Below are 16,855 nucleotides of genomic sequence, written 5' to 3'. Positions count from 1 at the left end.
AATACTATTTTTCATTCTCTTTTTTATTACAAATAAATACACTTGGAAAAGGACTTCTGTGGTCTGGTTGCATGTATAGGAAACAGTATTGTGTGCTGGACACAGGATAGTAGGCACAGAGGTCACAGGTACTTTTCTGGAGTCTGAGATCAAAATCATAGTAATAAAAATAGCTGATACGTAAGTGACTTTTAAAGGCTTACAAAGAACTTATATATTGCACATACATATATTACATATATTATTTCATTTGATACTCATTTTAGAAATGAGGAAACTGAGACTCAAAAAAATTTAAGTGACTCAACCATAGTCAACTACATAATCAACCGTGCATATTTGTTTATTTATTATCTCCCACATTAATTGTCAGCTCCTTGAGGCCACGGACTGTCTTTTGCCTTTTTTTGTACCCCTAGCACTTAGCACAGTGCCTGGCATATAATAAACATTTGATAAATGCTTGTTGACTAACTGAAGAGTCACTCACAAAGTAAGAAATCAGGAACAGAGCATGACTTTGAACTCAGTTCTCTCAGAGAGCTCTTCATTCAAGACAAAAGTTCAAGAATAAATATAGTCAAAGTTTCTGAGTCAGTTTAGGGGAAAAAAAACTTATTTCCAGGAATTTGGTACCCAGTGAATTTTTATTTGTGGCAGAATGTTTTATATTTAGTTTTTGTAAAATACCCCAAAGATATAGTCTCAGAGTGGTAAATGTTTGCTCTGTGAGTAGCTGTGCTATGAATCCAATGCTAATAAAATGTACAACTGCTCAGAAAAGAAAGAAAGGAAAAGAACTGAGTTAAGTTTGAAATTCCAGTACTCCTCCCAATAGTCAGATGAAGACCAAACCATCTATTGGAGGGGAGAAATAGTAGTCAGCTCTTAAGATGATTCTAATGAGAGGTTCAATGAGCTCAAGACTACATAGGATGATGGGCAGCAGCTCATTGTTTGACTCCCATCCTTACCCTCCCCCCAAGCCTAATTCACTCCACTCTCCTCTCGCAACTGACACAGGGACACACACACATGTTCTATGGATAGTCAAGGAAATTTAGTCCCCATCATCTCCATTAAAGTCACTTGTTAAAAAAGAGAGAGAAAGACACAGAAAAAAAAAAAAACCTTTCCTGCTATTGTCTCATTAAAATGCCACTTTTGAGTCATTTAAAAAGGGTCAGGTTCGATGTTGGCTCTAAAACCTTTGACAGCTACTGTAATTGCCTGGAGGTCGAATACCGGTGATGGCTCTCACAAGTTTAATTTCATAGTTTCTGCCAACCTATTAACATATACACTAGGGCACAAAAATCACAGGAAATTAGAGATGGGGAGAAAACTGGCTCCATTTACCACTGGGAATCTCAGCCACTTCCCTGAGTCTGGATACATTTGTTCCCATAAGCAAGAGGCTATTTTCTCAAAAGGGGGATAGCTGCTCAATTTAAGTGAAGATTTCAGTCAAGTACAAGAGAGTGGCATGGCCCAGTTTTGTGCTTTCTTTGTCTGTCACTGTGTCACCCCAAATGGCAACTCCATCCATAATTAGATTAGAATTTGATTCAACATACAGAGGTGAAAAAGAGATGAATATGAGTGAGAATACCTATTTGACTGACTTACCTCTAACAAACATTTGATGTATTTGGGTTTGATTCCACTTTAGTATAGTAATGGCCCCTTTGAGAACACAGCCTTGGGTATTGCAACCTGCCACCTGCAACTGATTGTCAACGAGGCAGCATGGTGTAGTTCAGAGTACTCTAGTTGCAAAGAACTGGTTTTGAATCTTGTCTAAGTAGCTTGGTGAACCTCGTAACCTCTCTGAGACTAATTTTTCTCATCTGTGCAATCACAGGATTTGACTAAATGGCCTCTAAGATCCCTTCCAGCTCTAACTCTTATTTGTGACTACATCAACCACTAAGCCAGAAGCTATCACATTTTGGTGGTCAGTTAAAGACTTTATTGATCACTACAGCCACAGTTAATGCACATCAGTTTGCCAGCTAACCCACAGAGCCCAAAGATTATAGAATCCATGTAACATCCAACCAAAGCTGACATCCAAGCTTAATGTCCTTTTAATAACAAAGAAAAGACTTCTGACTCCTCATTAACCTTTCCCTCCCTATGATGCACAATCTACTTCTAGCATCCCTTCCCCCTTCCCTTAACTTACCCACAGATCCCTTTTACAGAGAAGAAATAATTTCCCTTTTCACAAAGTGAGCTAGGGAAGAGCTAGGATTTGAACTCATGCCTTCTGACTCCAAATCCAGCTCTTTCTACTGCACTATATTATCACAAGAGCTATTTTCTGACCACCTCTTCCTAAGCGTATACTTGTTTTGGTGATATCCTTGAAATCACGTTCAGGATTTTATAATTATCTCTATTAAATTTAATTGCAATTTATTTGGACCACTGCTCTAATTGGTTGAGAAATCTGGGGATCTTAATACTGTTATCCAACATGTTACCCACTCCTCTCAGGTTTCTATGATCTGCAAATTTTATTAGCATGCCTTATATATCTTCATCCAAGTCACTGATTAGACATTGAACAACAATAAGGAAAAAGAACTGCAGCACTCCATTTTAGGCTTCCATTTCAGTTGGCAAGAATGAAATTAATATACTAATCAATGCTACTTGACTCTAGTTATTCAACTAATTCTGAATGCAACAAACTGATGGAATCTCTGAGGACTTCTTCTCAGTGGGAGTTGACACTTGAGTTAAGGGTCTTTTATCAGTAAGAGTAGAGGGTCTATGAGTTCTTTTCCATATCTGTCATTTTGTGAATATGTCTAGATACCAATTTCCATTTGGGCATGCCGACAATATCTATTTGGATTATTTTGTGGGAGGGGAGAAGTACACGAAGGGCTATGGATCCAGATTTTCTGTAATAGAGACATAGACTTAATCCTGACTTCAATATTTAGGTTTGGAATCAGCAACATGGTCTTACCTTTTCCTTCACGAAACAAAACAAACTCTACTATTTTCTTTATAGTTCAGAATTTGTATTTTCTCCCTACTTAGATCCAAATGCCTGTTTGTTTTTTGTAATTTCTCTTCTCTTCACTCAAGACAATTTAGGAACAGCTAAGGAAATATTGTGTTTTTCTAAACAAGAAATCCATATGCTATATAGATAAGCCCCACTCCCACCACCTACTTATTCACCTAAATGTCCAAATATAGGTATAATGACCCTCCCTCCGGTCATAAGCTACCCCAATGCAGAGCAATACACCTCTTTGAGGCTGAAGTGCATGTTCTCTAGGGTAGATTAGGGAAGTCTCTTCTTGGAGGCAGTGGAATGAATTTTTTTCTGACTCGAGGTCCAGTGCTCTAGCTGTTGCACCATTCCAGAATTCTTTGGGGTAAAAAGCTAGTAGGGCCAACCTCTCTAAATCCTGTAGGCAGTGGAAGCTGGCATTTAGCCCTCATCTTTTTAAAACATTTTTCTCTTTAGTGGCTCATTTTAAACCAGCCAGCCAGCACTGTCACTTGACATTCAGATGGTGTGCTGTTGCCTTCATCCTGTCGACTACAATGATCCTAGATGTTGATTTGGGGTTTTGTATATGGGTGCTGGATTTTTTTTCTTTCCTGTCCTCTTCTCTGTTGCCAGGAGGTGATTCTCCTCCTCCACCCTGCCCCCCTCCTGCCAACCTCCTGATTTGATGCTTTATGGTCGTTTCATCAGGGCCATTGTTAGAAGAAGATGGGTCTTCTCACAATGTGCCCTGACAGATGGCTTCCTCCATCTCCAGACAAATCAGCCCAAGGAAAGATGCTTTATTATTGTGCCCGTACCATTATATTCTAAATGTACCTGCTCAGGGCCAGGTCAATCAGCCCTAGTAGGGCAGGAAGGAGGGTGGTGAAGAAAAAAACTACTGATTTTACCACACACACACACACACACACACACACATGAGTTTAACATATTCTCTTTTTCTGAAAATAGAATAGAGAAGACCTTAACTTTGAGAACCCATAACCCCTTCCTTTACAAAAATCTTTCAAAGAATCAGAGGTTTATGGAGATATCTGAATATCATTTAATCTTATCTGTGTCTTGCCCATAGTGAAACATCACCAAAATTCTTCCTAGAGAGATGGAGACCTTCTTTAATTTTTAAGCATCCTCAGAGAATAAATTATAAAATTTATTGTTATTCAGTCATTTAGCCATGTGTAACACTTCATGACCCTGCAGACCATACTTTCCTTGAGGTTTTCTTTGTAAAGATACTGGAGTGGTTTGCCATTTCCTTCTCCGGTGGATTAAGGCAAACAGAGGTTAAGGGATTTGCCTAGGATCACACAACTAGTAAGTGTCTGAGGCCAGATTTGAATGCAGGTCTTCCTGACTCCAGGTGCAGTGCTCTATCCACTGAATCATCTAGCTGCCCCAAATTATAGAATATTCAATGGAAAAAGGAATTCAATGGGATACAATACTGGAAATCTGGGGATCCGGAGATCTGGCTTCTAAGCCTGACTTGGGCACTAACCTGCTATTCAACCTTGGAAAAGTAACTCCCCCTTCCATCTGCGCTTCAATTTCCTCATCTATAAAACTGAGGACATTAGACTAGACTGTCTATTTTGTTTTTTGACTGGTAGGTACACATTTACCTGGAAAATAATAGGAACTTAGTAAGTATTCTTTTAAGCAAATAAATGCATCTCCAAAAATTCACTTTAGTCCATCGCTTTACAGATAAGGACACTGAGGATCAGAAACCTTAGGTGACTTGCCCAACATCACACAAGTTAGTGGCAGAGCTTGGGATAAAAAGTAAAGTCCTTGGAGGCTCAGTACAACTTTATCCCCCATTATACCAGCCTTCTCAGCAATACCTCCAATTTCATAGGATCATAGATTTAGGACTGAAAGAAATCTAAGAAATCATGCTGTCCAAACCTACTAATGAACAGACGAGAAAACAAAGGTTCAGAGAGGTTAATGAGTTTGCTCAAAGTTAAACAGGAAATAATTTGTGAAGGTGGGATACAAACTTAGGCCTTTGGACTCCAAATCCAGCCCTCATTCCACTGTCTCAATTGCTCTCTGGTATCTAATATGAGGCACCTAGGTGGCCCAGTGTATAGAGTGCCAAAGCTTGCATTAGAAACACCTCCATTTAAATCTAGCCTCAGATACTTACTAGCTGTGTGATCGCATGCAGGTCTCTTTATACTTCTCAATGTCCTTATTTATAAAATAGGGATAATAATAGTACTACTTAGGAGTGTTGTTAAATGAGATCATATTTGTAAAATGTTTGCAAATCTAAAAGGGATATATATATATATATACATGTATGTGTGTGTATTAGTTATGACTATTATACCTAATGATATTTCTCTTTACTATATCCAAGTTTCTTAGAATTGAAAAATTATTCTTCCCAGTTTCATTCTTCTGCTTCAAGTTTCCTTTGCCTTGATCATTTCTGGAAATGCATCATTTATACAAAAACATTTATTAGAATCTTTCTATTTCTGGGACAAGGTATTAGTCCACAAGGTGAAAATTCATCCTCCCCTCCACCAAGCTTTTCTTTCTTTGAGTTATTCTCAGATAAGCCTTCTATGATATGAAAATCTATTTAAAATGTCTCCTTGAGAGTCCTGTGAGCATTTTGCTTGACACTAGCCCCATCAGATTTATTTAACGAGTTTCAGAGACTGTTTGTCTTATGACTATAATAACAGAAGCTCTGCCAGGGAGGCCATTAAACTTAGAGCTACTCAGTGACCCATGTCTCTCACTGGACTCTATCACCTACCTCCCAGACAAGACAAAATCCAAGGAGCAAAGTCTTTATTCTTTACGTAGTTAGTTGCTTCTCTTTACTGATCTAATATAGCAAAGGGAAACAAGCTATATATAACTTTTAAATTATATTGGGAAGTGAATTTTCTTCAGATTGGAAAAACATTTCTATTTCACAGATAGGAAAAACTGAGGACGATGCTGTGCCATAGTCACTGTCTAGAGAAGTATATCTGGGGTATATATAACTTTTATTCTCATACTCATTGCTTTTTTTTTTAAACAATGGAGTTTTCCCTAACATTGGCCTCTAACTCAGACTATCCAAAAATGACAACTTGGTTTTAAAGAGAAGTGAAAGGCAGTGATCTTAGCCAACCCATGAGAAAACATTTCAAAAGTAGTGGTTGATTGAAACTTGATGGTGGAGATCTCATATCAAACAAACAATCAACAAGAATTTATTAAGCGCCTGGTAAGTTCTTAAGAAACGTGATACCTCTTTTCTATGTTCCACGCACAGTGCTATGCAAATACAAACATAAATGTGAAGAATGAAACAACTTTGATTGACAAAATACTTGTATTCAAACATGGGCCCTTACACCAATCATCTTTCCCTCGTTACTACAGCCTCAGGAAATGGACACTCAACTCTGTATTATAATTCATACGTATAATGCTTTAAGGTTCACAAGGCATTTTCCTCAACATAACCTTGTGAGGTAGGTAGAAGAAACATCCAATTTTACAAATGACAGAATGAAAGATTAGTGACATGCCTATGGTCACTCAGCTAGTAAGTATCAAAGCCACATTTGAAAGCAAAAATCTCTTGTCTAATACGGTTCGTTCTCTGTCTCTGTCTCTTGTCTCTGTCTGTCTGTCTGTCTCTCTCTCACCATTTTCGCTCTATTTTCCTTTCCTAAAGAAAGGAAGTTTGGATGTGGATTATGTAGAGTGGTAGTCATTTTTAAAAAATTATTCATGTTTAGCATTGGAATGAATTATGGAAACACCTCATTTATTCGACACTTTGGAGGAATGAGATGTTCTGCATAAGTGAATTTCTGAATCTTATAGCTTTAAAGCAACAATGTTTTATTGTCCACATCAGCCCTTTTTTATAGACTTTCTTTTTCTATAAGGCATTAAAGGCTTCCTTCACTTCATAAGAGACTATGCTGAATAGAATTTAAGCTTTACTCAACTATTACATAGTTATATATAATTTATATAACTGTACAGCACCTTATGTGTATGTATGTATATGTGCATGTATGCACACACACACACACACACACACACACACACACACACACACACACACACACATACCAGTAGAGGGCTAAAGTTTTCTTGAAGAAAAGGGCCTATTGCCCTTCCTTTACTTGCTATCACAATTTTCTATAGGGAAAATGGACTCCCTAATTCTTCAAACATACTCCCACAGCTCCGGGAAAAGTTGCTACATATCTAGTTACAAATTATTTAAATGGTTTTGAGCTCAAATTCTAAGGGTTCTTCTCAGCAAGGCGAAAGAAAAGTAAACAAGGGACCCAAGGTACAAACATTAATCAGGTATGCAAAAGGAGTTTATTCCCATGCAGAAAAGGGAATGCTGAGGAATAAAGAATCATAGAAGGATTTGAACAAAATCTAGAAATACTGCTTCAGTAAGTTAGAAGAATGACATTCAAACCTAGTTAGGACATTACAGTTTTTGCAAGGCTACTTAGTGATTTAGCAGTTCACATTTCACCTTTACTGAACACAATCTGATGGTCACCAAATGGGTACTTCCTTTTAGGGACCTCCTTCAGTTCTTTATCACAAGCCTCATCCTGCTAAGCCTGATGCAACTATAACTGGTCCAGGACAGGCTGTTTTTGTCAATGGCACTCAAAAGTTTTCTAAGCCCCATGGAAATTCACAGGGTTGAAACTGGACTGAAGGAAGCAAAAAAAGAGAAGTAAAGGAAGCCCGGGGACCTTTGGTACAAGGTTGTTTAGCTGAATTCACATTTGCTGTGTGGAGCAGGGCCCTGAGAACCACAGCCTTGCCACAGATCTGGACTAGGGAAGGATATTTCTTTTCTCCATCCCTTTCACCCCCAAATTGGAGTCATATTTTATCTTCTTGAACACCTACTCCAAGTCAACAGCTTTTCTGACTCAACAACCAACTGGAGGACTAAACCCACAGACGAGAAGCAGACGAAAGATGTCTGTATCTGCTCAAGATCAAGATAATATACAGAGAGACAGATATGTATGTATGTATATATAGATATATAGATGTAGATATCGATATACACACATATATATATACATCTATACACACATACATATAATATACATTTATACATCTGTCTACATCTATACACATATACATATATAATACACATACACACATATACATATACAATATACATACGCATATATGTATATATACACACATACATACATATATGTGGTTTCCCAGAGGCAGCCAAAGAAGTAGGTAGCTTGTTTTATGTATATGTATGTATAGATACATAACCTAATACATACATACATGTGTGTAATTATGTCTTCAGTGACTACTGAGGTAGATTTAAGGTACTAGCCTTTTAAAATTTTTATGTCTTTTTTTATTGTATCCCTCCCTTTGAAATTCACTTGCCTAACATACATTAACCCTGGAAATTTGAGTCCCCAGAGGGTTGACTTTCAGGGTTCTAGGAGTGACTCCTCTCTAGCTCACAACTCCTCATCAGGGTGTTTGTTTACATCTTTAGTAAAGGTATTTATGTAAATGTGTATTAAGAACAAGATTTGTGAGCATTTACCCCCAATACTAGAGACACTCTCTCTTCTACAAATACACCTGTAGAGAACCTTGAGGGGTTTGAAAGAGCCCCTGATCAAGAGTTCCCCTCCTCCAAGGGAGATAATAGCTAACTCAAGAAGTTAAGTGATATATTGTTCTCAGATGCTCCTCCTTGAATTCCGGTGTTGAAGTTCCAGGAAACAGAATAATATTCCAATAAAGAGGCCTGGAGGCCTCCCTTTCTACTTATCACTATCTGTCCTGTTCTCATGCCTCAATTGCTACCCCTATGATTTTTTACTATATAAGCATCCCAACCCCTCTGATTTGTGGCTCAGTATGTCTAGAATAAACTCAGCTTGTTCAGACTGCTGTGTCCCTCCTGTCTTTTCATCCTTGCTCTGTGAGCCCTGTAACTGCCCTGGACCTGCCCGACTACGCTGGCAGCAGCATATACCCACTCCAAAAAGAAGGAAGAACGTGCAAAAGTTGAGAGGAAAATGGCAGAAAAGGACACAGGGAAGGAACAGGTGTGGCCAAAGCAGCTGATAACTCTAGAACCATAGGCCCTCAGGGCGCTTTCTCTCTCCACTCATCCATGCATTCATCCTGGGACTTGGGGGAAGTGATAAATGAGCTAGTCAATCAAAGCATTTATTAAATGCCTACTACGCACCAGGCAATTGTGCTAAGCACTCTAATGTTTTGCTAGTCTAGCTTTTTACAGGAAACAATGGAAATTCTGGGAAAACTAAGGGGATCAACTGGGCTTATTCTTCCTGTGGTGTGGCGTCTTGATTGCATAGGCCAATATACTGCTTGGCTAAGTCAGACAGGTTCCTTGGTGGCTGTGCTGGCTCCTCACCAGTCTTGGTTACTGCTGGACTTGACCGGATGGGGGGCAGATAAGGCCAAGTAGAAAACCCAGCTTCTAGCAAGCTGCTCCCAGGCTGAGCAGGGAAGTTGGCTTTGCCACTAGACCTTTCCCATGGTGCAGTATCTTTCTTGGACATGCCAATTCACTGACCTCCTGGATTTGATTACTTGTGAATGGTCAGTCAGAGGCTCTTCCTTCTTCAGTCATGGGCTGGGCTAAGTGTGTTACAGAGTCAGCATAAGGAGAATTAGCTTAGCAGAAATTTTTTTTTCCCTTTGAAAGTGAGGTGGCACAGTGAATAGAGAACACTGAGTCTATAGTCAGGAAGATCTGTGTTCAAATGTGGACTCAGACAATTAGTATCTGCATAATACCAGGCAAGTCTACTTGACCTTTCTTTGCCTCAGTTTCCTCGATGGCAAAATGGGGACAATAACAGCTTTCACTTTATTGCTATAATAAAGTATAATATTATCATGAGAATCGGATGAGATCATATTTGTAGCACTTTGTACAGTGCCTGATATATAGTGGGCACACCTGGCACATAATAGATGCTGTGTAAATGCTATTCACCCCATTAGTTCCTCATCTCTAAAGTTGTTTTTCTCTTACCAGCCAGAGTTGTGAGAAGTCTTTTCCCTCTTATTTGACAAATCTTTCTGCCTTCAAAAACACTTAAGTAAGATACTTCTTGTGGGTGCTTACTTTCTTTTCAGTCAGTTACAACTCCCATAATCCCTAAGCAATATTATGTAAATGAGGATCTAGGGATGAGTTGTCAAAGCATTCTTTGCCCTGGAGGCAAATTCCTATTCTCTGAGGAGTTCTGTTCATAAGCCCTTGAAGGTTCTCACCCTTCTAGGAAAATCTATTTTGTATCTGAAGACTTTCCTTTAAAAGTCTCTGTCTTTCAGCCTCGATTTACACACCTTCAGCTTTTGCTTACAGTCCTCCAGAGTGGGAAGCTTGCAATTCCTGAAAATAAATTTGAGAGACATCAGGACATCAGTGGGTGTGTCAGAACTTTGCATTTCACTTAGTTCACATGGTTAATACAGGTTCAATAAGGAAGGACAATGTATTTTAAGCATGACCTATACTGTATACAGTCATATAGCACACATGAGCTAATTGCACACAATAGTCAAATGTGTAAGTCCCATGAACATGGAGCAATAGCACATTTAGGGAAGTATATATCAGTAATTTATGCCAAATGTCACATACCACCATAAATATCAAAACTGCACTCATGGTAAACATATGTACACATTGGATATGTATATATGCACCTTCATATGTGGATAGTACATAGGACTATATATATTATAGTTCTATAGCAATAATTCATGGCATAACACAATACAAGATAAAATATATTGCAGTGGCCTGTATTCCATATAATTCATGAATGAATTTCATTTGGCTTTATGAGTAACCATATTTCCCCTATTGTATTTTAAGTAAACCTGGTTACCAGCCAAATAGACTTGGCACTTCTACAGAGACCTCTTGAGTTTCTGGGATGGTTCATGCTAGCTATCACAGTTTCCTATGGATGTACTCTACAACTGGGCTATCATTTTGACTCTGGGTTGTTTCTGGGTTGCATTCTCCCTCTTTAGCTGAAGAAGGGTTCTTTAGCTTAGATATACCTGGTTGAATTATAACCCTCCAGTGGGTACGTATTATAAATTTCATTCTCATTAGAGTGAAATTCTAATTCTAATTAAATAGGATAAAATTCTAATTCTAATCTGCTCTTTTAGCATCATCATCATCATCATCACTAACATTTGCATAGCACTTACTATGTGCCAGGTACCATGCTAAGTACTTTACAATTATTATCTCAACAGCTGGGTGGGTTCTTCTTAGGGTCAACTGAGCTGGTTATCCATCATTAGTGTCCATTGACTCACTGGGTTCTATCTACCCAGAAATAAAAGCTTCCAAGCATTGCCTTTGTTAAGTTCATTCTCTGGAGCTAATTTAAAAAGATTAGCAAGTCACATTTATAAATGCAGGTACATCCTGTTGCATCATTGTTGGTGGCATTGGATGCATGCACTGAAAATGTCTCATGCAAACTACGCTGAAATCTCTGCTCTAATTTCAAGGTCACTAGTATATTGAGCACTGTGTATTTGAAATGCTCAGGCTGTGGGTCTCCCTGAGGGTGGTAAAGTGTGGTTCTAAACTTTTTGATTCTTGCCAAAGCTAACATTTGCATAAGCAGTTTTCTTTCAAAGTCTTTACCTTGATTAGAGTGAATTCTAGCTGGGAAGTCATATACTATGAAGTCTATTTCTCATAATACCTTAAGAACAATAGTAGATTTCAGGTTCCTGATTGGGCATGAATATGCATACCAAGTGAAACGGTCATTCTCCACTAGAATATGGCTCATGTTCTTACTGTTTCCATCCAGAGCCCAAAAGACAATGCTGACAAGCTCCAACAATTGCCTAATTAGTACTTTTTTACTCTCCAAATTTGCCGTGAGAGTTAATGACGCTTTACAAAGGGAAGAAGGAAAAAGAAAATGAAGGAAGGAGAGATAGAGGGAGAAAAGGACTTATTAAATATTTAACACATACTAGACACTATGCTAAGTGTTTTATAAATGTTATCTCATTTAATGCTTGCAGCAGCCCTGGGAGGTAGGTGCTATCATTATTATAATTATAATTATCATAATTATAACTGAGGAAACTGAGGAAGAGATCATTTAAACAACTTGCCAGGGTCATACAGCTACTAAATATCTGAGATTATTTCAACTCAGAGCTTCCTGACTCCAGGCTCAGATCTCTATCAACTGTGCTCCTTCGTTGTCTTTAGATATATTGAATATTCACAGCACACTTTTGCCATTAAAATCTCTTTCTCACTAGTTCAAGGATTATCTCATGACCCAAATGTTGAAATTTAGCATGCAACATCCTCATGGCCACCACACAAAATGCATAAGGCAGCACATTTTAACTGCCTCCTGGTACCATATAAGGTCAGTTATGGTCTGCTACAGCACTCCATTGTATAGCTCCAACCTTCACCACTGTCTTAATAGTAAGGGTTCCATTAAGGAACAACATGAGCTCTGAAGGATCAGTCCCTTACCTCACTTCTTGCAGTTCCTGTCATATTCCTTCATTACACATCTGTTTTGGTCATTGACAGACAACCAAGACAGAGAGGATCAGTTTGGTACAAAAAAACTCCAGATTATATACTGGTAGTATGTCTTCAGGAAGAAGTCCCAAGCCTGCAGTGGAATTTCCATTTGATTGATGATCTGTTTTTTGGTGCCTGCAGCTAGCCTACACACTTTCTATCAATGGTGCTTCATTTCCTCATTTCTCTTTCATTCCCACTCAGGTAGGACTTCGACTTCTCCATCATGACTCCACCCTGGATACCTTTTCCTCTGTCCTTTTGGTTTTCTTTCATGTGTTGTCTACAACACATGTTGTGAGCTCCTTGAGGGCAAGAATTTAGATAGATAGATAGATAGATATAATACTTATATTCCCATTACTTAGCACAGTGCCCGGTACATAGTCAGTACTTAATAAATGTTTATTGACTAAAAAAAGTTATTGCCCTGATTTCAGTGTTATAAAGCCTCACTGTAAACCTAGCATGATTTCCATTATAGCATTCTGCCTCTCCTTCTGTGATATGTGTATGAATATGCATTTGTGTATATCTATACATATATACGCACATCTATATACACACACACATATCTATATTTATATATGCATATACACATATGTATATGTATATATACACACCTATATGTGTACATACCTGTATGTGTACATACATGTATATGTACATATGTACACATGCATGTGTATATATTTATACATGCATGCATACTGCTGAGTGTGTATGTACATATATACACACACATATGGTCATATATATGCATGTGTGTGTATATGTATACACACATGTATGTATATGAGATACAACTGTAGAACATTAAGGGACTTCAGAGACAATCTAGCTCCATGAAGAAGCCCATCTACAAGATACAAGACCCCCCCCCCCCGATAGAAGATCCCCACCAGGAGATTGGTTAAATGCTCCATAATGGGTTTTCTGATTTGTGATTGCCCCTGTGCCATATACCACGAGTACAACAGGTCTTATTAAAGCCATCAAGTTTGGCACAGATTTATATGTTCACAACTCCCAAGCCATTTTATGGCTTATTGTGGAAGCATCCCCCATCCTCTGCCTAACAAACCATGACACAATAGCAACAGGTCCACCTACCATAAGGATGGAATTGGGTAGTTAATTCACCAGCAGGAAAGTTGACAGGAAGGAAGTCAATCTTAAAAAAAAAAAAGAAGAAGAGGTTGTCTAATCAACTGCATCTAATTAGGAGGAGGTAAATTACTAATGAGGTTACTCATAGCTCTTTATGTACCTTGGGAAGGGGAAAGGAACAGTCAAAGGGGAAGCTGATTCCACAGACTAACAAAGTAGGAAGGGTAAGAAAATAGTATTTGCTTATTGAATTTGAGGGCACTGCTTGACTGCAAATTTTTTCCAGTATTTGAAACCTGATTTTTCCCTCATATGTATAGTCAACTCTCAATATGCCCAGCTAATATAAAAAAAGGGTGCAGTGGTGCATATAATCCCAAAGAATAGATAATCAAAAGGTCGTATGTATTTAGCTTTAGGAGTCTCCATTCATTCATTCAACAAATACGTTGCTTAATGGTACATAGGTGAAACTGCAGAAAAAGCTGGTTCTATAGAAAACTTTGGTTAAATGAATCCGATTTCTTCACCAGCTGCTATTATAAAATCTGAGTTGTGTTTCTCCAGAAGGGGAAAAAATAGTTCTTCTCATTATGAGAGCAAACACTATGTATTAGATGAAAAGCAAGCTTCAAATCCAAAATCAGGGCTTCAAATCCTGCCTTTAGCTTATTGGTTGTAGGTCTCTGGGCAAGTTCTTTTCACCTTTCAGTGGTCAAAATTCTCTGATCATGAAGTACAGACTAGGTACTGACTTGCATCAATAGAGGGAGCTCCCTGTATCAATGAAATCCTTAATCTTATCCAGTCCTTATATTTACTTATCCACTTTTCATACTCATCCCTCCATCTTTTGCCCCATTTTTTACCTAGCTTTAAATCACTAAATGAGTGTTGCCTCAGATAATCTGAGAACTGTTAAAGAAGTTAGCTTGAAAAGGCCAAGGTCTGCCAGCCTGAGGAAAGGAAGGGAAGAAGATGGCGGCCTCCTCTGTATGCCAGGTCGGCAGTATCGCGGCCCGGGCCCTTCTGCGCGCCCGCGGCTCGCCTTCTCTTTTAAAGTTACCCACAACTCGTAGTGCAGCTACCTTTGTTCAGACTCTTCAGAACATTCCAGCAACCCAGGTCACTACGCTGGACAATGGTCTCCGGGTGGCTTCTGAGGACTCCAGCCAACATACCTGTACAGTGGGAGTTTGGATCAATGTCGGCAGCCTCTACGAGAATGAAAACAACAATGGAGCTGGCTACTTTGTGGAGCATTTGGCATTCAAGGGTACAAAGAAACGTCCTGGGAAAGCATTGGAAGAAGAAATAGAGAGGATGGGTGCCCATCTAAATGCTTATAGCACTTGGGAACATACTGCATACTATATCAAAGCACTGACTGTACCTATGGAGTGGGCGTGCACCAGTAGAGTCCATTGGCATCTGTTTCTGTGGCAAACAAGGTGTGCCAGAGTTTCCAGACCTTCAACATCTGCTACTCAGAAACTGGCCTGTTTGGTATCCACTTTGTCACTGATAAAATGAATATAGATGATATGGTGTTCTTCCTTCAGGGACAATGGATGTGTCTGTATACCAGTGCCACGGAAAGTGAGGTGATGAGAGGCAAAAACATCCCGAGAAATGCTTTGGTGTCTCATCTGGATGGTACCACATCTGTGTGTGAAGACATTGGACGTAGCCTTCTGACTTATGGCCGCCACATACCTTTGACTGAATGGGAGAGCCGGATTTCGGAGATCGATGCCAGTGTTGTTCGGGAAGTCTGCTCCAAGTACCTGTATGACCAGTGCCCTGCCATGGCTGCAGTGGGTCCCATCGAACAACTCCCTGACTACAACCGTATCTGTAGTGGCATGTTCTGGCTTCGATTTTAGGGGCCACACCCAGTTGAGGGTGGGAACTGTGAGATCCAGGCCCCTGGAGGTGTTCTGCTCAGGAAGACTCCTTCCAAACACCTCTGTCTGGTAACAGCCACCCAGTTTCTTGGGTGAGCAATATTGTTTCAGATCATGTTTAAATAAAAGTAATTTAAGTTGAAAAGAAAAAAGAAAAAAAAGAAAAGGCCAAGGTCTCCCATTGCATCTGGGGTCATGTCAAGTCATCCTGATCTATGTCTTGCCACTGTACTTAGATGATCCTAGAGGAGAAAGTGAGGCTAATGACTTTGCACAATTCTACCTCACTTAAATCCAATTCACTTGCAAGTCAAGACATCTCCCTCCTGATAGAATTGGTCCCCTTCAGAAATAAAAGACAAACAACAACTTATCCCTCCAATTGATCACACAAATCATATACTTAGCATAATTCTTGACTCCTAGAGCCAGTTGTATGAGACTCTCACCTCATTGGTGGAGATTGATTATTCAATGCCCCATGCCTGTGTGAAAGCCAAGAGGATTTGATGACAGGTGGAAAGAAGAGAGCGCCAGACTCTTCTGACTTCCAGCTTTAAGAAAGAAGATGCACCATTCTAACTTCTCTTCATGTTCCTGAAAAAAGAGAAATTTCTTTTCCCAGAGAAGGACTCTGAGAATAAGCCAACATCTAGAGGATCCAGAAATCTCTACAATATCCCTATCCTCAACTTAACTTTAGGGAATTTCTCCCTTGGGAGACCCCTGAGATGCTCTCTTTGTTGAGCTGAGTTATTTCACTCTCTAAGGGAGCTCATTCACTCTGAGTTGTCTGGTATGTATTTTTATATGCATAATTTCTCCAATCTCTATTTTCTTGTTAACTTGGATAAATGGATTTATTTGCTACGTGTGGTCATCGTGGAACTGGCATTTGGTAGAAAGGAAGTCAAGTCTCAGATATATAGTTGGGGATTCTGCTTTCCAATTAAGCAATAATGATCAGTAAAACAGTTTGAACCTAAAAATTACTTCCTCTAAACAAATAATATTTAAGTGAACAGATAGATATCATTCCAGCCTGGCGACCTCATGTCTCTATGAAAAGGGTATAGTGGCTGACCTCTGACTTTAGCTCCTGTTTTTCCTCCCAGCAGCTATCAGTGTCCCTTAGAAAAAGGGAGGGGAGGGAGCCAAGAT

The 16,855-nt window shown here is 39.1% G+C and overlaps 1 pseudogene; it reads left to right on the top strand.

Annotated features, from left to right (window-relative positions):
• The first annotated feature begins 14,765 nt into the window (after positions 1–14,765).
• On the top strand, positions 14,766–15,718 carry LOC140523145 (cytochrome b-c1 complex subunit 1, mitochondrial pseudogene; annotated as a pseudogene).
• The last annotated feature ends 1,137 nt before the right edge of the window (positions 15,719–16,855 follow it).

Source organism: Notamacropus eugenii, chromosome 2, assembly GCF_028372415.1.
Source record: "Notamacropus eugenii isolate mMacEug1 chromosome 2, mMacEug1.pri_v2, whole genome shotgun sequence".
Taxonomy (NCBI): Eukaryota; Metazoa; Chordata; class Mammalia; order Diprotodontia; family Macropodidae; genus Notamacropus; species Notamacropus eugenii.
Note: the sequence above shows the minus strand (reverse complement) of the source record. Positions and strands in the feature narration are given on the sequence as shown.